General features: G+C 46.7%; 1 pseudogene; it reads left to right on the top strand.

The window, feature by feature from the left end:
* Positions 1 to 25678, top strand: part of LOC141271432 (uncharacterized) — a 310526-nt pseudogene that overhangs the window by 88243 nt on the left and 196605 nt on the right.

Here is a 25678-nt window from a genome sequence, read left to right as displayed (position 1 = left end):
GTACAATAATATAATGCTGGATGTGCTCATGTATACAGGGGACATTAACCCCTCCATTCCCGGAGATAGTGCCCCCCTCCCCCAGTTCTGCCATGTGTATATGTACAGTAATATAATGCTGGATGTGCTCATGTATACAGGAGACATTAACCCCTCCATTCCCGGAGATAGTGCCCCCTCCCCCAGTTCTGCCATGTGTATATGTACAGTAATATTGCGCTGGATGTGCTAATGTATACAGGGGACATTAACCCCTCCATTCCCGGAGATAGTGACCCCTCTCCCAGTTCTGCCATGTGTATATGTACAGTAATATAACGCTGGATGTGCTCATGTATACAGGGGGCATTAACCCCCCATTCCCGGAGATAGTGCCCCCTTCCCCCAGTTCTGCCATGTGTATATGTACAGTAATATAACGCTGGATGTGCTCATGTATACAGGGGGCATTAACCCCACCATTCCCGGAGATAGTGCCCCCTTCCCCCAGTTCTGCCATGTGTATATGTACAGTAATATAACGCTGGATGTGCTCATGTATACAGGGGACATTAACCCCTCCATTCCCGGATATAGTGCCCCCTCCCCCCAGTTCTGCCATGTGTATATGTACAGTTATATAACGCTGGATGTGCTCATGTATACAGGGGACATTAACCCCTCCATTCCCGGAGATAGTGCCCCCTCCCCCAGTTCTGCCATGTGTATATGTACAGTAATATTACGCTGGATGTGCTAATGCAGTGTTCCCCAACTCCAGTCCTCAAGGCCCACCAACAGGTCAGGTTTTCAGGATATCCTTAGTATTGCACAGGTGATGGAATTATTGCCTGTGCAGGTGATGTAATTATCACTTGTGCAATACTAAGGAAATCCTGAAAACATGACCTGTTGGTGGGCCTTGAGGACTGGAGTTGGGGCAGCTAATGTATACAGGGGACATTAACCCCTCCATTCCCGGAGATAGTGCCCCCTCTCCCAGTTCTGCCATGTGTATATGTACAGTAATATAACGCTGGATGTGCTCATGTATACAGGGGGCATTAACCCCCCATTCCCAGAGATAGTGCCCCCTTCCGCCAGTTCTGCCATGTGTATATGTACAGTAATATAATGCTGGATGTGCTCATGTATACAGGAGACATTAACCCCTCCATTCCCGGAGATAGTGCCCCCTCCCCCAGTTCTGCCATGTGTATATGTACAGTAATATAACGCTGGATGTGCTTATGTATACAGGGGGCATTAACCCCCCATTCCCGGAGATAGTGCCCCCTTCCCCCAGTTCTGCCATGTGTATATGTACAGTAATATAATGCTGGATGTGCTCATGTATACAGGAGACATTAACCCCTCCATTCCCGGAGATAGTGCCCCCTCCCCCAGTTCTGCCATGTGTATATGTACAGTAATATAACGCTGGATGTGCTCATGTATACAGGGGACATTAACCCCTCCATTCCCGGAGATAGTGCCCCCCTCCCCCAGTTCTGCCATGTGTATATGTACAGTAATATAATGCTGGATGTGCTCATGTATACAGGAGACATTAACCCCTCCATTCCCTGAGATAGTGCCCCCTCCCCCAGTTCTGCCATGTGTATATGTACAATAATATAATGCTGGATGTGCTCATGTATACAGGGGACATTAACCCCTCCATTCCCGGAGATAGTGCCCCCCTCCCCCAGTTCTGCCATGTGTATATGTAGAGTAATATAATGCTGGATGTGCTCATGTATACAGGAGACATTAACCCCTCCATTCCCGGAGATAGTGCCCCCTCCCCCAGTTCTGCCATGTGTATATGTACAGTAATATTACGCTGGATGTGCTAATGTATACAGGGGACATTAACCCCTCCATTCCCGGAGATAGTGCCCCCTCCCCCCAGTTCTGCCATGTGTATATGTATAGTAATATAATGCTGGATGTGCTCATGTATACAGGGGGCATTAACCCCTCCATTCCCGGAGATAGTGCCCCCTCCCCCCAGTTCTGCCATGTGTATATGTACAGTAATATAACGCTGGATGTGATCATGTATACAGGGGACATTAACCCCTCCATTCCCGGAGATAGTGCCCCCTTCCCCCAGTTCTGCCATGTGTATATGTACAGTAATATAACGCTGTATGTGCTCATGTATACAGGGGGCATTAACCCCTCCATTCCCGGAGATAGTGCCCCCTTCCCCAGTTCTGTCATGTGTATATGTACAGTAATATAACGCTGGATGTGCTCATGTATACAGGGGACATTAACCCCTCCATTCCCGGAGATAGTGCCCCCTCCCCCAGTTCTGTCATGTGTATATGTACAGTAATATAACGCTGTATGTGCTCATGTATACAGGGGGCATTAACCCCTCCATTCCCGGAGATAGTGCCCCCTTCCCCCAGTTCTGCCATGTGTATATGTACAGTAATATAACGCTGGATGTGATCATGTATACAGGGGGCATTAACCCCTCCATTCCCGGAGATAGTGCCCCCCTTCCCCCAGTTCTGCCATGTGTATATGTACAGTAATATAACGCTGGATGTGCTCATGTATACAGGGGACATTAACCCCTCCATTCCTGGAGATAGTGCCCCCTTCCCCCAGTTCTGCCATGTGTATATGTACAGTAATATAACGCTGGATGTGCTCATGTATACAGGGGACATTAACCCCTCCATTCCCGGAGATAGTGCCCCTTCCCCCAGTTCTGCCATGTGTATATGTACAGTAATATAACGCTAGATGTGCTCATGTATACAGGGGACATTAACCCCTCCATTCCCGGAGATAGTGCCCCCTTCCCCCAGTTCTGCCATATGTGTATGTACAGTAATATAACGCTGGATGTGCTCATGTATGCAGGGGACATTAACCCCTCCATTCCCGGAGATAGTGCCCCCTTCCCCCAGTTCTGCCATGTGTATATGTACAGTAATATAACGCTGGATGTGCTCATGTATACAGGGGATATTAACCCCTCCATTCCCGGAGATAGTGCCCCCTTCCCCCAGTTCTGCCATGTGTGTATGTACAGTAATATAACGCTGGATGTGCTCATGTATACAGGGGGCATTAACCCCTCCATTCCCGGAGATAGTGCCCCCTTCCCCCAGTTCTGCCATGTGTATATGTACAGTAATATAACGCTAGATGTGCTCATGTATACAGGGGACATTAACCCCTCCATTCCCGGAGATAGTGCCCCCTTCCCCCAGTTCTGCCATGTGTATATGTACAGTAATATAACGCTGGATGTGCTCATGTATACAGGGGACATTAACCCCTCCATTCCCGGAGATAGTGTCCCCTTCCCCCAGTTCTGCCAGGTGTTTATGTACAGTAATATAACGCTGGATGTGCTCATGTATACAAGGGGCATTAACCCCTCCATTCCCGGAGATAGTGCCCCCTTCCCCCAGTTCTGCCATGTGTATATGTACAGTAATATAATGCTGGATGTGCTCATGTATACAGGGGACATTAACCCCTCCATTCCCGGAGATAGTGCCCCCTTCCCCCAGTTCTGCCATGTGTATATGTACAGTAATATAACGCTGGATGTGCTCATATATACAGGGGACATTAACCCCTCCATTCCCGGAGATCGTGCCCCTTCCCCCAGTTCTGCCATGTGTATATGTACAGTAATATAATGCTGGATGTGCTCATGTATACAGGAGACATTAACCCCTCCATTCCCGGAGATAGTGCCCCCTCCCCCAGTTCTGCCATGTGTATATGTACAGTAATATAACGCTGGATGTGCTCATGTATACAGGGGACATTAACCCCTCCATTCCCGGAGATAGTGCCCCCCTCCCCCAGTTCTGCCATGTGTATATGTACAGTAATATAATGCTGGATGTGCTCATGTATACAGGAGACATTAACCCCTCCATTCCCTGAGATGGTGCCCCCTCCCCCAGTTCTGCCATGTGTATATGTACAATAATATAATGCTGGATGTGCTCATGTATACAGGGGACATTAACCCCTCCATTCCCGGAGATAGTGCCCCCCTCCCCCAGTTCTGCCATGTGTATATGTACAGTAATATAATGCTGGATGTGCTCATGTATACAGGAGACATTAACCCCTCCATTCCCAGAGATAGTGCCCCCTCCCCCAGTTCTGCCATGTGTATATGTACAGTAATATTACGCTGGATGTGCTAATGTATACAGGGGACATTAACCCCTCCATTCCCGGAGATAGTGCCCCCTCTCCCAGTTCTGCCATGTGTATATGTACAGTAATATAACGCTGGATGTGCTCATGTATACAGGGGGCATTAACCCCCCATTCCCGGAGATAGTGCCCCCTTCCCCCAGTTCTGCCATGTGTATATGTACAGTAATATAATGCTGGATGTGCTCATGTATACAGGAGACATTAACCCCTCCATTCCCGGAGATAGTGCCCCCTCCCCCAGTTCTGCCATGTGTATATGTACAGTAATATAACGCTGGATGTGCTCATGTATACAGGGGACATTAACCCCTCCATTCCCGGAGATAGTGCCCCCCTCCCCCAGTTCTGCCATGTGTATATGTACAGTAATATAATGCTGGATGTGCTCATGTATACAGGAGACATTAACCCCTCCATTCCCTGAGATAGTGCCCCCTCCCCCAGTTCTGCCATGTGTATATGTACAATAATATAATGCTGGATGTGCTCATGTATACAGGGGACATTAACCCCTCCATTCCCGGAGATAGTGCCCCCCTCCCCCAGTTCTGCCATGTGTATATGTACAGTAATATAATGCTGGATGTGCTCATGTATACAGGAGACATTAACCCCTCCATTCCCGGAGATAGTGCCCCCTCCCCCAGTTCTGCCATGTGTATATGTACAGTAATATTACGCTGGATGTGCTAATGTATACAGGGGACATTAACCCCTCCATTCCCGGAGATAGTGACCCCTCTCCCAGTTCTGCCATGTGTATATGTACAGTAATATAACGCTGGATGTGCTCATGTATACAGGGGGCATTAACCCCCCATTCCCGGAGATAGTGCCCCCTTCCCCCAGTTCTGCCATGTGTATATGTACAGTAATATAACGCTGGATGTGCTCATGTATACAGGGGGCATTAACCCCACCATTCCCGGAGATAGTGCCCCCTTCCCCCAGTTCTGCCATGTGTATATGTACAGTAATATAACGCTGGATGTGCTCATGTATACAGGGGACATTAACCCCTCCATTCCCGGATATAGTGCCCCCTCCCCCCAGTTCTGCCATGTGTATATGTACAGTTATATAACGCTGGATGTGCTCATGTATACAGGGGACATTAACCCCTCCATTCCCGGAGATAGTGCCCCCTCCCCCAGTTCTGCCATGTGTATATGTACAGTAATATTACGCTGGATGTGCTAATGCAGTGTTCCCCAACTCCAGTCCTCAAGGCCCACCAACAGGTCAGGTTTTCAGGATATCCTTAGTATTGCACAGGTGATGGAATTATTGCCTGTGCAGGTGATGTAATTATCACTTGTGCAATACTAAGGAAATCCTGAAAACATGACCTGTTGGTGGGCCTTGAGGACTGGAGTTGGGGAACCCTGTGCTAATGTATACAGGGGACATTAACCCCTCCATTCCCGGAGATAGTGCCCCCTCTCCCAGTTCTGCCATGTGTATATGTACAGTAATATAACGCTGGATGTGCTCATGTATACAGGGGGCATTAACCCCCCATTCCCGGAGATAGTGCCCCCTTCCCCCAGTTCTGCCATGTGTATATGTACAGTAATATAATGCTGGATGTGCTCATGTATACAGGAGACATTAACCCCTCCATTCCCGGAGATAGTGCCCCCTCCCCCAGTTCTGCCATGTGTATATGTACAGTAATATAACGCTGGATGTGCTTATGTATACAGGGGGCATTAATCCCCCATTCCCGGAGATAGTGCCCCCTTCCCCCAGTTCTGCCATGTGTATATGTACAGTAATATAATGCTGGATGTGCTCATGTATACAGGAGACATTAACCCCTCCATTCCCGGAGATAGTGCCCCCTCCCCCAGTTCTGCCATGTGTATATGTACAGTAATATAACGCTGGATGTGCTCATGTATACAGGGGACATTAACCCCTCCATTCCCGGAGATAGTGCCCCCCTCCCCCAGTTCTGCCATGTGTATATGTACAGTAATATAATGCTGGATGTGCTCATGTATACAGGAGACATTAACCCCTCCATTCCCTGAGATAGTGCCCCCTCCCCCAGTTCTGCCATGTGTATATGTACAATAATATAATGCTGGATGTGCTCATGTATACAGGGGACATTAACCCCTCCATTCCCGGAGATAGTGCCCCCCTCCCCCAGTTCTGCCATGTGTATATGTAGAGTAATATAATGCTGGATGTGCTCATGTATACAGGAGACATTAACCCCTCCATTCCCGGAGATAGTGCCCCCTCCCCCAGTTCTGCCATGTGTATATGTACAGTAATATTACGCTGGATGTGCTAATGTATACAGGGGACATTAACCCCTCCATTCCCGGAGATAGTGCCCCCTTCCCCCAGTTCTGCCATGTGTATATGTACAGTAATATAACGCTGGATGTGCTCATGTATACAGGGGACATTAACCCCTCCATTCCCGGATATAGTGCCCCCTCCCCCCAGTTCTGCCATGTGTATATGTACAGTTATAGAACGCTGGATGGGCTCATGTATACAGGGGACATTAACCCCTCCATTCCCGGAGATAGTGCCCCCTCCCCCAGTTCTGCCATGTGTATATGTACAGTAATATTACGCTGGATGTGCTAATGCAGTGTTCCCCAACTCCAGTCCTCAAGGCCCACCAACAGGTCAGGTTTTCAGGATATCCTTAGTATTGCACAGGTGATGTAATTATCACTTGTGCAATACTAAGGAAATCCTGAAAACATGACCTGTTGGTGGGCCTTGAGGACTGGAGTTGGGGAACCCTGTGCTAATGTATACAGGGGACATTAACCCCTCCATTCCCGGAGATAGTGCCCCCTCTCCCAGTTCTGCCATGTGTATATGTACAGTAATATAACGCTGGATGTGCTCATGTATACAGGGGGCTTTAACCCCCCATTCCCGGAGATAGTGCCCCCTTCCCCCAGTTCTGCCATGTGTATATGTACAGTAATATAACGCTGGATGTGCTCATGTATACAGGGGGCATTAACCCCACCATTCCCGGAGATAGCGCCCCCTTCCCCCAGTTCTGCCATGTGTATATGTACAGTAATATAACGCTGGATGTGCTCATGTATACAGGGGACATTAACCCCTCCATTCCCGGATATAGTGCCCCCTCCCCCCAGTTCTGCCATGTGTATATGTACAGTTATATAACGCTGGATGTGCTCATGTATACAGGGGACATTAACCCCTCCATTCCTGGAGATAGTGGCCCCTTCCCCCAGTTCTGCCATGTGTATATGTACAGTAATATAACGCTGGATGTGCTCATGTATACAGGGGACATTAACCCCTCCATTCCCGGATATAGTGCCCCCTCTCCCAGTTCTGCCATGTGTATATGTACAGTTATATAACGCTGGATGTGCTCATGTATACAGGGGACATTAACCCCACCATTCCCGGAGATAGCGCCCCCTTCCCCCAGTTCTGCCATGTGTATATGTACAGTAATATAACGCTGGATGTACTCATGTATACAGGGGACATTAACCCCTCCATTCCCGGATATAGTGCCCCCTCCCCCCAGTTCTGCCATGTGTATATGTACAGTAATATAACGCTGGATGTGCTCATGTATACAGGGGGCATTAACCTCTCCATTCCCGGAGATAGTGCCCCCCATTCCCCCAGGTCTGCCATGTGTATATGTACAGTAATATAATGCTGGATGTGCTCATGGATACAGGGGACATTAACCCCTCCATTCCCGGAGATCGTGCCCCCCTTCCCCCAGTTCTGCCTTGTGTATATGTACAGTAATACAACGCTGGATGTGCTCATGTATACAGGGGGCATTAACCCCTCCATTCCCGGAGTTAGTACCCCCCATTCCCCCAGGTCTGCCATGTGTATATGTACAGTAATATAACGCTGGATGTGCTCATGTATACAGGGGGCATTAACCCCTCCATTCCCGGAGATAGTGCCCCCCTCCCCCAGTTCTGCCATGTGTATATGTACAGTAATATAACGCTGGATGTGCTCATGTATACAGGGGACATTAACCCCTCCATTCCCGGAGATAGTGCCCCCTTCCCCCAGTTCTGCCATGTGTATGTACTGTAATATAACACTGGATGTGCTCATGTATACAGGGGGCATTAACCCCTCCATTCCCGGAGATAGTGCCCCCTTCCCCCAGTTCTGCCATGTGTATATGTACAGTAATATAACGCTGGATGTGCTCATGTATACAGGGGGCATTAACCCCTCCATTCCCGGAGATAGTGCCCCCTTCCCCCAGTTCTGCCATGTGTATATGTACAGTAATATAACTCTGGATGTGCTCATGTATACAGGGGGCATTAACCCCTCCATTCCCGGAGATAGTGCCCCCCTTCCCCCAGTTCTGCCATGTGTATATGTACAGTAATATAACGCTGGATGTGCTCATGTATACAGGGGACATTAACCCCTCCATTCCCGGAGATAGTGCCCCCTCCCCCAGTCCTGCCATGTGTATATGTACAGTAATATAACGCTGGATGTGCTCATGTATACAGGGGACATTAACCCCTCCATTCCCGGAGATAGTGCCCCCTTCCCCCAGTTCTGCCATGTGTATATGTACAGTAATATAACGCTGGATGTGCTCATGTATACAGGGGACATTAACCCCTCCATTCCCAGAGATAGTGCCCCCTTCCCCCAGTTTTGCCATGTGTATATGTACAGTAATATAACGCTGGATGTGCTCATGTATACAGGGGAGGTCACTCTGGGTTTGAGGCCATAGAGTAGAAGCTATTACAGGTTTAAGTCCCCTAGGGAAATTAAAAAGAAAAGTAAATAGTAAATGTTAGGAAGATTTAAAAAACAATAAAAGTTTAATTTAGTCCTTTTTTCCAGCGCAAAAATAAGGAAGTTAAAACAAAAAATAGAAAAATAAAATATTTGCAATTCCCATATCCCCAAAAATCAGATCTCTCAAAACATATAGTATAATTAAAATCTATACATCGTCACACAGAAAGAAACATGCCTTCAGCGATATCCATCAATAGAAAAGAAAGAAATAGAACTGATAGACAAAACAGCAACACAAGACAAAAGAATAACATAATGTCACGTGCTTGCCGACATCCCAGGAACGACTTGTAGGAGGTGAATAAGTTTTTTTGTTTTTTTTCTATTGAGCACCATTGCCTTTAAAGGGAACCTGTCATCAGTTTTTGGGCCTATGAATAAATGCCACCACCTTTAACTCCTCCCACGCTCTATGTAAATGAGGGTAGTATGGTAGGATGGGTGTCCTTGTTGCAGTGTCTGTCCCTCCTCTCTGCTCCTAATCACGTCCTCCTGCTTTGATTGATGTGGACGCATCATTAACTTTGCGAACTGTGATATCGCGCCTGCACAGTAGCCTCACTTGACTGAGCAGGGGCACTCTGCACTGCCATACTGTGAGCAGAGCATAAAACAGCCATGCGCAAGCTTCTGGCTTTCATTGATGTGAATGACGTCACTATGCGCTAGTGCAGTGCTGTTTATTCCCTTTAAGAGGGTGTGAGGAAATTGGAAACACTTTTTATACTGGATGGTCTTGCTCAAAGTCTAAACCTCTATAGCCCTAGTTTACCATTGATTATGGAATTTTGTAACAATATCTACACAAGAAATATGTTTTAGAAAGATCTCTATGTGGAGTGGTCACTTGATTGCGATGAGCAAGAGGTCAGCGCCGATTTAGAAGAGAAAGGTAATAGACATTACCTTCACAAGGCAATTACATTACATAGCCATCATCAAACTTAGAATCTCTGACTAATGTCCCTGGAGCAATAGATCTCTCAGACAATGTGGCAAAATTATCAAAAGTAGATAGGCCCAGAAGTGAGGTTAATGAGAAATGTGGATTCCTTGGATGGTGAAGTCAATATCCCAAGAGGTTCAGTGTCAAAACCTTCCCTTAGTGTTTAAAATTCAAGAATCTTGTATCAGAGATGAACAAATCTGTTCAAGGTGAAGAGAATTCGCCTTGAATTTTACAAAAGAATGGAATCCGCATGAATCCAAATTTTTGTAGTTCGCTTTGTAGGTTGGTGTTTTTTGGCTTGCTGCAGCCTCTTCTGACCGATGCTGTGCCTTCCACCTGCTCCTGGTATCTTCAGCACTGAATAGGTCTTGTAACATAATGCTGACATGGGGTCTAGTCAGCTCTGAACATACCAGGAGCCAAAGGATAACCACTGCAGGATAGAAAAAGAAGTAACATAGGCCTTTCCTGGCCTTATTTGATCAAATCGGATTTAGAAATTTGGTTGATTCACTCACCGTAAGGTCTCATTCACATGATTCACACAAAAGTGTTTTTGGTCTGAGTGCTGTCCGTGAAAAAAAAACAGACAGCACTCAGTCCAATGTTATTCAGTCGGGCAGTGGAGAAGAGCAGTTGACTCTGCCTATGAAAAAATTGCTGCTTGGACTAGTTTCTACCATAAATTGGAGACTCACCCATTCAAGTCTATGTGTGCACAAAAAAAAATCATATGACTTATGGATAGCATTTGATTTTTATGGATATATTGTAATTTTTGTATATGCAGCAACATTGTCCTGACACTTCCTGCCCCCTGACTGCAAATCGTGTTGCATACCGTATTATTATAATAGGATAGCGAGGTGTCACTCTCTTATAGTATGTTTCTGTTTACATCACAGCAACTTCCACATTGTTTACAATGGGATCCCATTATTTACGCTGTTTACCCTATGATGATTTACAGTGGTAATATGCTATACATGCTGGGGTAATATGCTATACATGCTGGGGTAATATGCTATACATGCTGGGGTAATATGCTATACATGCTGGTATCACCTTGGTGGCCAGTGATTGGGTGTAGCATTCATGGAAAGATGCTTTGTACTCTGACCTAAAACATAAAAGATCTGCCTAATGATGCAGTCCAAACAAAGATAGAGAACATAGTAACAGTCTTCCTTCAACCTTAAAAACTAAGTCCATCTAGTTCAACCCATAGCCTAACTTGTTGATCCAGAGGAAGGCAAAAAAAAACCATGTGGCAAACACTAAGCTCCACATTGGGGAAAAAAATTCCTTCCCGACTCCATACGACAATCAGACTAGTTCCCTGGATCAACACCCTATCAAGGAATCTAGTATTTATAACCTGTAATATTATACTTTTCAAGAAAGGCATGCAGGCCCTTCTTAAATTTTAACAGTGAATCCCTCATTACAACATCATGCGGCAGAGAGTTCCATAGTCTCACTGCTCTTACAGTAAAGAATCCCCATCTGTGATTATGTTTAAACCTTCTTTCCTCCAGACGTAGAAGATGCCCCCTTGTCCCCGTCTCAGGCCTCAGAGTAAAAAGATCAGTAGAAAGGTCTTTGTACTGTCCCCTCATATACTTGTACATAGTAATAAGATCACCCCTAAGCCTTCGTTTTTCCACAGTAAATAACCCCAAGTGTAATAACCTGTCTTGGTATTGCAGACCCCCCAGTCCTCTAATAACCTTGGTCGCTCTTCTCTGCACCCGCTCTAGTTCAGCTATGTCTTTCTTATACACCGGAGACCAGAACTGTACACAGTATTCTAAGCGTGGTCGCACTAATGACTTGTATAGAGGTAAAATTATGTTCTCCTCATGAGCATCTATGCCTCTTTTAATGCATCCCATTATTTTATTTGCCTTTGCAGCAGCAGCCTGACATTGGCCACTAAACGTGAGCTTGTCGTCCACAAATACACCCAGGTCTTTTTCAGTTACAGTTTTGCCCAGTGTTTTACAATTAAGCATATAATTATACATTTTATTTCCTCTGCCCAAGTGCATTACCTTACATTTATCCCCATTAAAGCTCATTTGCCATTTATCAGCCCAAGCTTCTAGTTTACATAGATCCTCCTGTAATATAAAATTGTCCTCCTCTGTATTGATTACCCTGCAGAGTTTAGTGTCATCTGCAAATATTGAAATATTACTCTGTATGCCCCCTAGAAGGTCATTAATAAATATGTTAAAAAGAAGGGGGCCCAATACTGACCCCTGTGGTACCCCACTGTTAACTGAGACCCAGTCTGAGTGTGTTCCATTAATAACCACCCTTTGTTTCCTATCACTGAGCCAATTCTTAACCCACATACATATATTTTCCCCTATCCCCATTGTTCTCATTTTATGTATCAACCTTTTGTGTGGAACCGTATCAAAAGCTTTTGAAAAGTCCATATACACAACATCCACTGCATTTCCTTGGTCCAGTCCAGAACTTGCCTCCTCATAAAAACTGATCAGATTAGTTTGACAGGAACGGTCCCTCGTAAACCCATGTTGATATTGGGTCATGAGGTTATTCTTCTTCAGATACTCTAGTATAGCATCTCTTAGGAAACCCTCCAGGATTTTACCCACAGTAGAGGTTAAGCTTACCGGCTTATAATTTCCAAGTTCAGTTTTTGAATATTGGCACCACATTTGCTATACGCCAGTCCTGTGGTACAGACCCTGTTATTATGGAATCTTTAAAGATTAAAAATAATGGTCTATCTATGACGTTACTTAATTCCTGCAGTACTCGCAGGTGTATCCCATCCGGGCCCGGGGATTTGGCAACTTTAGTGATTTTTAGACCCCGCCGTACTTCCTGCTGGGTTAAGCAAGTGACATTTACTGGAGAATTTTTGTTATCACTAATCATGTTTTCTGTCATGCGATTTTCTTGTGTAAATAAGGTTGAAAAAAAATCATTTAGCATATTGGCCTTTTCCTCATCCTCATCCACCATTTCACCCAGACTATTTTTAAGGGGGCCAACACTATCATTTTTTAGTTTTTTACTAATTATGTAGTTAAAGAATATTTTGGGGTTATTTTTACTTTCTCTGGCAATGATTCTCTCTGCCTCAATCTTTGCTGCCTTGATTTGGTTTTTACAGAATTTATTTAATTTTCTATATTTATTTAATGCCTCCTCACTACCTACTTGCTTTAGTTCTCTAAATGCTTTCTTTTTGTCACTTATTGCGCCCCTTACAGCTCTATTTAGCCATAGTGGTTTCCTCCTATTTCTAGCATGTTTATTCCCATAGGGTATATATTGTACACAGGTCCTATACAGGATGTTAATAAATGTCTCCCATTTGCTTTGTGTAGTTTTAGGTCTCGAGATATCGTCCCAGTTTATTGCACTAAGATCATCTCTTAACCGTTGGAAATTTGCCTTCCTGAAGTTTAGTGCCCTTGTAACCCCTCTACTTCACATCTTATTAAAGGTTACATGAAAACGTATTATTTCGTGATCACTATTACCCAAGTGACCCCCAACTCGTATATTTGATATGCGGTCTGGCCTATTGGTTAATATTAGGTCTAGCAGTGCCCTCCTTCTTGTTGGGTCCTGTACCAGTTGTGAAAGGTAATTGTCTCTCATAGTAGTCAAAAACCTATTTCCTTTGCTTGAACTACATGTTTCTGTCCCCCAATGTATTTCAGGGTAGTTGAAGTCTCCCATAATAATGACTTCTCCTTGAGTCGCTGCTTCATCTATTTGCTTTACGAGGATATTCTCCGCTACCTCCATTATTTTTGGAGACTTATAACAAACTCCTATCAGTAATTTATTATTTTTTCCCCCTCCCCTTATCTCCACCCACAGGGACTCTACATTTTCATTAGATTCACATATATCCTCCCGCAAGACAGGTTTTAAGGATGATTTTACATATAAACACCCCCCTCGCTTGTTTGTACGGTCATTTCTGAACAGACTATAGCCCTGTAAATTAACTGCCCAGTCATGTCTCTCGTCCAGCCTCGTCTCAGATATCCCTACCATGTCATAATTATTTTCCAACAAAATTAATTCTAACTCCTCCATTTTGTTGGTGAGGCTTCTGGCATTAGTGTACATGCATTTTATGTATCTCTCTGTACCTCTATTCCTTCTTACTTTATTGACTGTTCTAACCCCACCCCCAATTTCTTTATTTGTGCCCAGGTCACTATCTGCACTATACCCTCCCCCCCAATCCCTAGTTTAAACACTCCTCCAACCTTCTAGCCATTTTCTCCCCCTGCACAGCTGCACCCTCCCCATTAAGGTGCAGCCGGTCCCTAGCGTAGAGTCTGTAGCCAACTGAGAAGTCGGCCCAGTTCTCCAGGAACCCAAATCCCTCCTTCCTACACCAGTTCTTGAGCCACTTATTTATCTCCCTAATCTCCCATTGCCTCTCTGGCGTGGCACGTGGTACCGGTAGTATTTCAGAGAATACCACCTTGGAGGTCCTTGCTTTCAGCTTGCAGCCTAATTCCCTGAAATCATCTGTAAGGACCTTCCACCTACCTCTAACTTTGTCATTTGTGCCAATGTGCACCATGACCGCTGGGTCCTCACCAGCCCCTCCCAGTAATCTGTCAACCCGATCAGCGATGTGCCAGACTCGAGCGCCAGGTAGGCAGCACACTGTTCGACGATCCCTGTCTTTGTGACAGATTGCCCTATCTGTTCCTCTAATAATTGAGTCCTCCACTACCAGCACCTATCTGGCCTGCCCTACTCTCCTATTTCCCTCTTTACTGGAGCTGACATTCCTCCGGCTTTCAGGGGACATGCTGCAGTAGTGCTACCCCTGTACCATCACTCCCCTCATCTGCCAACTTTGCAAACTTATTGGGGTGTGACAGATCAGGACTAGCCTCCCTGGCACTCTTCCCTCTACCACCCCTTCTAACTGTCACCCAACTAGCGACCTCACTGTCCTGCAGCTCCCGACTACCACCCTCCCCCACATCTACCCCAGTGAGCTGCTGCTCAGTGAGCAGCAGACTCCTTTCCATGTTGTCAATGGATCTCAGTGTTGCCAGCTGCTCATTTAGATCCAGTATCTGGGCTTCCAAACGCACAACGTGCACACATCTCGCACAGCAGTATGCACCCACAACCGGCTGTTCAAGGAATACATACATGTGGCAAGATGTACACTGGATCGCATTGTCAATAATGGAGCTCATTTCCTAATGGGGATTGCACTAGACAGAAATGTTAAGTAAAAAGTAAAGTAAAGAATTAATGAAATACAGTCAGCAATTCAGTCCTAAGTCCTCCCGTCCAAACTCCCTGAATACAAAGTCACTGAAAAACAAGTCACACACTTACTTTCGTTCACACTTACACTCCGGACACACGCAGCTCGTTCACACTCGCAAACTAAGAGATTTAAAGAAGTTTTTTTTTTTTTTTTTTTTCCTTTTCCAGCAATGCACCCTTCACCTCAATGCACTTCCAAAGGACTGAATGCCCAACCAGCTGCCCCTTATAAACCCTTAATTATGACCCCTTCCCCTTAATTAACCCCTTGTGAGTAAAGCTACACCTCAGGATTTTAGTGCAATGTAGTTACCCCTTAAATACACAGGTAGTAAACTAAGAAACTAAAACTGTAGTGAGAAAATAGGTTTTAAAAAGCCAAATAAATCTAAACAGGTAGAAAAGCACTCAGCAGGTCACAATGCAGCACTCACCGCAATTCACAGGTATTTTCTGCAGGATTCCCAATACCTCTTCACTGAAAAACAAGTCACACACTTACTTTCGTTCGCAGTTACGCTCCGGACACATTCAGCTCGTTCACACTCGCAAACTAAGATTTAAAGAGGTTTTTTTTTTTTTTTTCCAGCAATGACTGAATGCCCAACCAGCTGCCCCTTATAAACCCTTAATTAACCCCTTGTGAGTAAAGCTACACCTCAGGATTTTAGTGCAATGTAGTTACCCCTTAAATACACAGGTAGTAAACTAAGAAACTAAAACTGTAGTGAGAAAATAGGTTTTAAAAAGCCAAATAAATCTAAACAGGTAGAAAAGCACTCAGCAGGTCACAATGCAGCACTCACCGCAATTCACAGGTATTTTCTGCAGGATTCCCAATACCTCTTCACTGAAAAACAAGTCACACACTTACTTTCATTTGCACTTACGCTCCGGACACACGCAGCTCGTTCACACTCGCAAACTAAGAGATTTAAAGAAGTTTTTTTTTTTTTTTTTTTTCCTTTTCCAGCAATGCACCCTTCACCTCAATGCACTTCCAAAGAATACAACACCTACAGTTTATCTCTCATTATATCATTCCCCTTATAATCTCCAATAACTATATTATTACATGGGATCTTTATGACGTTACATCGGCTCATTTTCTCCCCATTCAGGTTCCTACAATATCAGATCTTCTCAGTGGAGATCTTCTATATAAGAGAATTTTCCTGATTGACCCATCAAGGATGGATAGGGACAGGGACAAGATGGCGGAGAAGATATTACACCTCACCCTAGAGATCCTCTTCCGGCTTACTGGAGAGGTGAGAGATTCTGATGACGTCACATTGCATCATTCTTATCTATGGGAATAACAGATGGACGGAACTGGAGAGGTGAGGACTCTGGAAATGTCTGTAGTGAGATTTATTAATGTGTCTCTCCATAACCAGGATTACACAGTAGTGAAGAAGACCTCTAGTGAGTGCTGTCAGGCCCCTGTGTCTGAGGGATGGGGAAGACCCCTGAGCCCAATCACAGGGCCTCCACCTCACCCCCTGATACATGAGGACATCAATGACCAGAAGATCCTAGATCTCGCCTACAAGATGATTGAGCTGCTGACTGGAGAGGTGACACTGCTGGGAATGCTGGGACATTGTCCCTATGATGGGATCGGGGGATGACGGAATCTTTGTCTGTGTCAGGTTCCTATAAGGTGTCAGGACGTCACCGTCCATTTCTCCATGGAGGAGTGGAAGTATTTAGAAGGACACAAAGATCTGTACAAGGATATCATGATGGAGGTTCCCCAGTTCCTCACATCACCAGGTAATATACAGGACTAAATACACACGGCCTATAATTATCTGTATGTAAAGAATGAATTCAGTCCCTGTATGTGTTTCCTCCAGTTCTATCCAGTAAGAGGGCAACACCAGAGAGATGTCCCCGTCCTCTTCTTCCACAGGACTGTAAACAAGAAGATCCCAATGTTCCTCAGGATCATCAGGTAGATGGAGAGAAGGTGTCATGAGATCTCCCCTATGATGTGTAGCCGGCTGTGAAGGTCTTGTGCTCAGTATTATTTTATCCACCAGTATTATATTATATGTTTTATATTTGTGTAATGAGAACGGTGGAGATGGCAGGATTAGAGCTGATCATAGATGTGACTTCTCCATCTGTCTGTGACTTTTACAATATTTGTTTCAGGGTGAAGATCTGACCCATATTAATACTACAGAGACATGTGTGAGGGGTGATGAGCGGTGTAAAGAGGAGATTCCTACAGATAACCACACAGGTGAGGAGTAACCACTAAATGCAGAGAAGTCACAGATTCTTCTCAGGCTGCTACAATTGTTTGTTGAATATTTAACGCTCTGTATTCTGTCAGGTTTTTAGCTATATATTCCTCCTCTTCAGGTAAAATAGAGATATAATTATGATGAAAATGTGATATCATGAATATAAATTTAAAACCAAACTTGGAATATGGTCACAGAATATTCATAAATGAACAAGGCTATTGCTTCATCATCTGCTATCAGTAGTGAAGAGGAAAAAAGTGTTTTTCCAGTATTTGGAACCTTTAGCCTCTTAAAGACCCATATGAAGTTACTGTCTGTTAACACAGATAGAGATTAGTGAATCAATTTGAAACAAATCAAATTCACCTCGAATTTCACCTTAGTCCAAATTCTTTTGTGATCTTTGTTTGTTACATAAGAAGTAAAATGTCAGCCTGCACAATTTTGATGGATAGTAGGGCACCAGGAAGGGGTTAAAAAATAATATACTCAACTTGTCTCTCACCTGACACACCACCACAGTTCTCTGGACTGTCCTCCGCTGGCTCCGGGTGGGAGCTGTGTCTTTCGAACAAGTCTCCAGTTTCTTCTGGTCTTCCTCCACTCTGCGCTGGCATTTTGTCTGCTATGTAGGCCTTGGGTGATGCAGACCATGACATCTCAACATTAGTGTTGAGCATCCCGATACTGAAATATCGGGTATCGGCCGATATTCGCGGTATCGGAATTCCGATACTTAATTCCGATACTTTTGCAATATCGTATACCGGAATCGGAAGTTCCAATAATGCAATGAGCCATTTTCATTTTATTCAGCTAATGAGGATCCTAAGAAGTGTGGGCACATCCTGTTAGGCATGTAGGCATCTTAACTAATGGCATGGCTGTGATTGGCTGCTGAAATGATGTCATGATGCACTATAAAAGCCGCCGCCGCCATTTTCAGCTCACTCTGCTGTGAATTCAGTTAGGGATAGGATGCTGTTGTTCTGAGGGACAGTTTTAGCTACCTATTTGGTCTATTCTGCTTTACCCAAGCTACTTTATAAATCGCTGTGCCTTGCAGTGCTAGTGCACAGTTCTCTGTGCTGTTCACCGCTTTCTGCAAGGTCTCTGTGTGTGAGTGCAGCTCACCCTCTAGTGTGTGCTTCAACCACGTCTGGTTGTAGTGCACTCAGTGTGTGTCACTGCCTCATACATTGTCCTTTTTTGCCAATTCATAATTTTTCCTGATATCTCCTATTAGTGTGGTGGTTCCATCTGTATTCAGCTAAATTGGTTCCAAACACACTATATAGGAGTAGATAGAGAATTTTTTTTGGTCTTGCAGCACTAGTGCACAGTGCTCTGCATCTGTACTGTTCACCGCTGTCTGCAAGGTCTGGTGTGTGAGTGTGTAGCGCCCCGAGGGTTCGGCCGCTACAGGGGTATTGCACCTCAGACCAGAGGTGTGATATTCCACTCCCAGGTAAGGATGGAGTATGGATCAGGGCTCAGTTAGCTGCATACAGCACACACACCCCATTTCCGAGGGACAGCTCAACGGTGCTCCCACTAGACAGAAGTGCAGGCACGACCGACTATGTCCCTGCCTGGAGTGGGGAGGGGGGTGGAACACCCAGTGCTGTAGGGGCAGATAGGGGTTGGTTCCTGAGCGTAGGTAGGAGCCCATTGGTTGCTGGTCACCTGGGCTCATGGTCAGAGGGAGGTATAAAAGGGAGGAGCCATCTTAGATCTGGGTTCAGTCTAAGAGAAGAGAGGTTCGTTCAGTCAGAGGAGAAGACCGGGAGTGGAGGCTCTGTAGGAGCTCCACTCAGGAGCGGGCCTAGAGAGAGGCCGGAGAAGAGAGAGAGAGGAGGTGAAAGGGAGCTGTGATTAAGTCTCATCCCAGCTCCACGAGAAAGGAACAAAAAGGAACAGAGAAAGAGAAGGAGAGACAGAGAAACAGAAGGGCTCAGGAACAAGAAGGTGGAAGGGACCCTAAGAACCCACAATAATCCAGGGTGCAGGGTCAGGCAGATTAAGGGTACCGGATCCCAAGTTGGTGGAGGAGAAACTACCCTCAGCCAAAGACCGGTCGTCGTGATCATCTATTGGTGTGACACCTCATCAAACCTGCTAGGAAGGCACCATATAGGACAGCGGGGGACGGGGCCCACGTTTAACCGCACAAGTCCGCGGTAGCTGGACAAAAGTGGGTCACTGGTGAGGCAGGCCAGAGAAAGGATTAAAGGGGGTCCTGTGCCATGCTCCTGAACTGCCTGGGAGTTGACCGAGCCCCACACCTGGTGGACGCAGCACGGCTTGGGCGGTCACTGCTGACAGAAGTGACCCGGAACAAATGAACTGTGAGTAAAGACCCTGGACTGTAACTTGTTGTCTGTGTGCTCCTTCGCGCCTCCAGCACTACCGGTACTGGGACTCTCACCACCATCACTCCCACCATCCACTACACTGCCCTGGGGCCGCACTCTTCCCGTGGGGAGTCACACCATTCCAGCTGCATTCATCATCAGCCCCAGCGGACTGCCTTGCAGCGGCGGTTCCTAATAACCGCAATCCACGGGTGGCGTAGTCGGACATTATCTGAAGCACGTAGCAGACTATCATTGGTCTGACCACCCTGAGCCGCGGGACCGGGCCGCCACTACTACCCCCATTGTTCCCCTATCGCCCGGATCCGCGTGCCCCACGGCCCAGGGGGCGAGTCAAGTGCAGCTCACCCTGTAGTGTGTGCTTCAACCACGTCTGGTTATAGTGCACTCAGTGTGTGTCACTGCCTCATACATTGTCCTTTTTTGCCAATTCATAATTTTTCCTGATATCTCCTATTAGTGTGGTGGTTCCATCCGTATTCAGCTAAATTGGTTCCAAACACACTATATAGGAGTAGATAGAGAAATTTTTTTGGTCTTGCAGCACTAGTGCACAGTGCTCTGCATCTGTACTGTTCACCGCTGTCTGCAAGGTCTGGTGTGTGAGTGCAGCTCACCCTGTAGTGTGTGCTTCAACCATGTCTGGTTGTAGTGCACTCGGTGTGTGTCACTGCCTCATACATTGTCCTTTTTTGACAATTCATAATTTTTCCTGATTTCTCCTATTAGTGTGGTGGTTCCATCCGTATTCAGCTAAATTGGTTCCAAACACACTATATAGGAGTAGTTAGAGGAGCCTGTCTGCAGCATTGGGCCCTGCAGCCCCAGCCAGATTAGTATTAGCCTATTTTTTGTAGCCTCATCTATTGCATTGTAGGTTACCTTCCTACATTGTAATAGCTACAAAAAGTTTGTGATACTATCGTTATTACATCTTTAGGCACATCCAGTGTCTTTTTGTGACAAAAAAAACCTAAATAAAGTTCACCAAACACTCCACTTTACAGTTGTGTAGGCCACATTAGCTCATATTAAAGTCTAGTCCATACTTTATAAAATTAGTGTTTCTTATACCTGTTAGCAGCTGTTCAGGAATAAGCACACTAAGCCCTTAGTACTTTTCTGCCTATCTTTATCAGTCTACCAAGATGAAGAAGGCAGGGAGTAAGGCATGTGGTCGTGGGTGTGGGCGTGGGCGTGGAGTTTCTGCAGCGAGAGGACGTGAGGATTCTGTGCCTGCAGGGAGAGGACGTGGGGATTCTGTGCCTGCTGCGGGCACCAGTGACTCAGGATCCCCCAGTTTTACCAGGGAACAGTCCTTTATGCGCAGCTTTGTAGGAGCTAGCCGTACCCCAGTGCTGCGGGAGGACCAAATTGAAGCCGTTGTCGGATGGATGGCAGCTAACGCATCGACTTCAATTAGTTCCAGATCCTCTCAGGTCCTGAGCACTGAAGAGCACCCATCTGTCTCTTCACCACCTGCCAAATTGCCCAGGCAGTCAGAGAGCCCTGGACAGGTGCGTACTGTGCTGTCGAGACTACCCAGGAGAAGCAGTTGTTTGAAGAGGGTGGTGTAGATGATGAGGTCCTTGACCCATCATGGCGTGAGGGACAGGAAGGTGGTGGGAGCAGCTCTGAGGAAGAGATTTCCCGAACAGCCCAAAAAGGAGGGAGAGGGAGGGGGCAGACTTGGTTGCCTGTAGCCTCCACTTCGGCACCCATTAGGAGCATGGCTCTTCCAAAATCCAAAGCGGGCGCTCCCAAGACTTGCAGTGCCTGGTCCTTTTTTGACACAGTTGCAGATGACATTTGCTTTGTCAAATGCAAGCTGTGTAATCAGAAGGTGAAAAGAGGGAAAAGTGTCAGCAACCTCAATACCACAAATATGTGGAAACATGTGCGGACCAAGCACGTGGTGGAGTTACAAAAACACACTGAAGACCTAGGCCAACCTACAGCGCCACCTACCACCTCTTCAGCTCGTGTTGTAGCCTCTTCCTCCAGCTCACACACACAGCTGGTTCGGCTTCCTCACAGAATCGCCATGGAAGAATCTCTGACACTGTTGTACAGAGACACAGTGTAATTCCACCCACAGCACCACTTTCCCAGTCATCCTCACACTCCCAGGCCAGTCTACAGCCATCGTTAGCACAGGCATGGGAGAAAAGGCGCCCATACTCGGCAAACCACCCCTGAGCACAGGCTCTGAATGCTGGCATTGCTAAACTACTGGCCCTTGAAATGCTATCATTCAGGCTGGTGGAGACTGACACATTCCGTAACTTTATGGCATTGGCAGTCCCACAATACAACGTGCCCAGCCGCTTTTATTTCAGCAGGCAAGCCGTCCCTGCCCTGCAACATCATGTGGAGGGAAAAATTAAACATGCGCTACAAAACGCCGTCAGTAGCAAGGTCCACCTGACCACTGATGCGTGGACCAGTAAGCATGGACAGGGACGATACCTTTCCCTCACTGCCCATTGGGTAAATGTTGTGGAGCCAGGTACAGATCTTGAGAGTGGCGCTGTACGTGTTCTGCCAACTCCAAGGATTGCAGGAATCCAGTCTGTACACATTGACTCCTCCTCATACTCCAGTTCCTCTGAATCAGCGCTGCAGGAGCCGTCACGGTCTACCTCCACATCGACCCGTGAACGGTTACCTGTTATGGTGACCAATATGAGCACAGCCGTGGCCAAACGTCAACAGGCCGTATTAAAATTAATTTCTTTGGGGAATCGAAGCCACACAGCGCAGGAGCTCTGGAATGCCATCAAGCAGCAGAGCGACGTGTGGTTTGTGCCCGCGAATCTCCAGCCAGGTATGGTAGTGTGTGACAATGGCCGAAATCTGGTGGCAGCTCTGGGCCTAGGCAACCTCACTCACATCCCATGTCTGGCACATGTGCTCAACTTGGTCGTGCAGAGTTTTTTGAGGGACTATCCGGATCTTGATGCACTGCTTCACAAGGTCCGCATAGAGTGCGCTCACTTGCGGCGTTCCAGCAATGCAAGATCACGCATTGCAGCTCTGCAGCGCCGATTACGTCTTCCGGAACATCGCATCATATGTGACCTACCCACCAGGTGGAATTCAACGTTACATATGTTGGAGAGGTTGTGTGAGCAGCAGGCAGCAGTAATGGAGTACCAGCTGCAGCAGGCGCAAACAAGTCGCAGTGCGCGCCGTTCACACTTCACCACCACTGAGTGGGCCTCTATGAAGGACATTTGCCACGTTTTGCGTGCCTTTGATTATTCCACGCGGATGGCGAGTGCAGCATGACTATCCCCCTTATCTGCCTGCTTGAAAAAACACTGCAAGCACTAAGGGACGAGGTTTTGGAAGAGGTGGAGGATGAGGAGTCACAATGCCATCTGCTTCTCTACAGTCTGCGCAACGTGGTTCCTCACAAAGGCCTAGGCAGGGGACACTTTGTGAGGAGGATGAGGAGGAGTCAATGGATGAGGAAGACATCGGTCCAGAGGAGGGAGGTACACAATGCTCTAGTAGTCAGTATCTAGAGCGAGGGTGGGGTGATGCAGAGCAGGCAGAGATCACGCCTCAAGCAGGGGACAGCGTTTCTTGGCCAGTTGGCAGTCTGCAGCACATGGTTGATCTCATGCTGCAGTGCCTGAGAAACGACCGCCGCATCGCCCACATTCTCAACACGGCTGATTATTGGGTGTCCACCCTCCTAGATCCTCGCTACCGGGACAACTTACAAAGCCTCATAACACCGTTGAACCGGGAGCGTAAAATGCGGGAGTACCAAGACGCACTGGTGCATTCCATCATGTTATCCATTCCAACCGAGAGCAGTGCTGCTAGTGCTTTACAAAGCAGCTCAGTGCGTCGAGGCAGTGGAGGAAGCTCTGCACAAAGAGGGAGCAGAAGCAGCGCCTCAGCACAAGGCAAGACCAGTATGGCCGAAATGTGGCAAAGTTTTGTGTCCCCGCCGCCACAAATGTCTACACCATCACAGACTGCTCCAGTCAGCAGGAGGCAACGTTTCCGTCAGATGGTGACAGACTACATGTCTTGCCCTCTTAGTGTACTCCCAGACGGCTCTTCTCCCTTCAAGTTTTGGGTCTGTAAGCTGGATACATGGCCAGAGCTTAGTCAGTATGCATTGGAGGTGCTAGCTTGCCCTGCTGCTAGTGTATTATCGGAACGCGTCTTTAGTGCCGCAGGTGGTGTACTAACAGACCGTCGCATGCGACTATCCTCCGATAACGTTGACCGGCTTACTTTTCTCAAAATGAACAAGGCCTGGATCTCTCATGAATTTGCCAGTCCTCTTCCAGAATAAATAATTGGTTGGCAACAGTATCCAGGTCTCCTGTTCTGTTCATGTTTCTACCACCTGAACTGTAATCCCTGAGCTCCAACACCGCCAGTTGGCGCTCGGAAGTGCCGTCTGCACAGTCAACACTTGCTGCCGTGTTATTGGGGTTCAGTAACGTCAGCTGTTCCCCTGCTGTGCGGACGGCAATTTCTCCTGCTCTGTCCACATTCTCACTACTACAGATTTTAAAGTTGCTCCAATTACACCTCTGGCTCCTCTGTTTTCAGTATTATCCCTGAGCTCCAACACCGCCAGTTGGCGCTCGGAAGTGCCGTCTGCACAGTCAACACTTGCTGCCGTGTTATTGGGGTTCAGTAACGTCAGCTGTTCCCTTGCTGTGCGGACGGCAATTTCTCCTGCTCTGTCCACATTCTCACTACTACAGATTTTAAAGTTGCTCCAATTACACCTCTGGCTCCTCTGTTTTCAGTATTATCCCTGAGCTCCAACACCGCCAGTTGGTGCTCGAAAGTGCCGTCTGCACAGTCAACACTTGCTGCCGTGTTATTGGGGTTCAGTAACGTCAGCTGTTCCCCTGCTGTGCGGACGGCAATTTCTCCTGCTCTGTCCACATTCTCACTACTACAGATTTTAAAGTTGCTCCAATTACACCTCTGGCTCCTCTGTTTTCAGTATTATCCCTGAGCTCCAACACCGCCAGTTGGCGCTCGGAAGTGCCGTCTGCACAGTCAACACTTGCTGCCGTGTTATTGGGGTTCAGTAACGTCAGCTGTTCCCCTGCTGTGTGGACGGCAATTTCTCCTGCTCTGTCCACATTCTCACTACTACAGATTTTAAAGTTGCTCCAATTACACCTCTGGCTCCTCTGTTTTCAATATTATCCCTGAGCTCCAACACCGCCAGTTGGCGCTCGGAAGTGCCGTCTGTACAGTCAACACTTGCTGCCGTGTCATTGGGGTTCAGTAACGTCAGCTGTTCCCCTGCTGTGCGGACGGCTATTTCTCCTGCTCTGTCCACATTCTCACTACTACAGATTTTAAAGTTGCTCCAATTACACCTCTGGCTCCTCTGTTTTCAGTATTATCCCTGAGCTCCAACACCGCCAGTTGACTGTGCAGACGGCACTTCCGAGCGCCAACACTTGCTGCCGTGTTATTGGGGTTCAGTAACGTCAGCTGTTCCCCTGCTGTGTGGACGGCAATTTCTCCTGCTCTGTCCACATTCTCACTACTACAGATTTTAAAGTTGCTCCAATTACACCTCTGGCTCCTCTGTTTTCAATATTATCCCTGAGCTCCAACACCGCCAGTTGGCGCTCGGAAGTGTCGTCTGTACAGTCAACACTTGCTGCCGTGTCATTGGGGTTCAGTAACGTCAGCTGTTCCCCTGCTGTGCGGACGGCTATTTCTCCTGCTCTGTCCACATTCTCACTACTACAGATTTTAAAGTTGCT

Source organism: Phyllobates terribilis, unplaced genomic scaffold, assembly GCF_046119375.1.
Source record: "Phyllobates terribilis strain yellow unplaced genomic scaffold, ASM4611937v1 Scaffold_5__5_contigs__length_657084704, whole genome shotgun sequence".
Classification (NCBI taxonomy): Eukaryota; Metazoa; Chordata; class Amphibia; order Anura; family Dendrobatidae; genus Phyllobates; species Phyllobates terribilis.
This window is presented reverse-complemented; position numbering and strand designations above follow the sequence as displayed.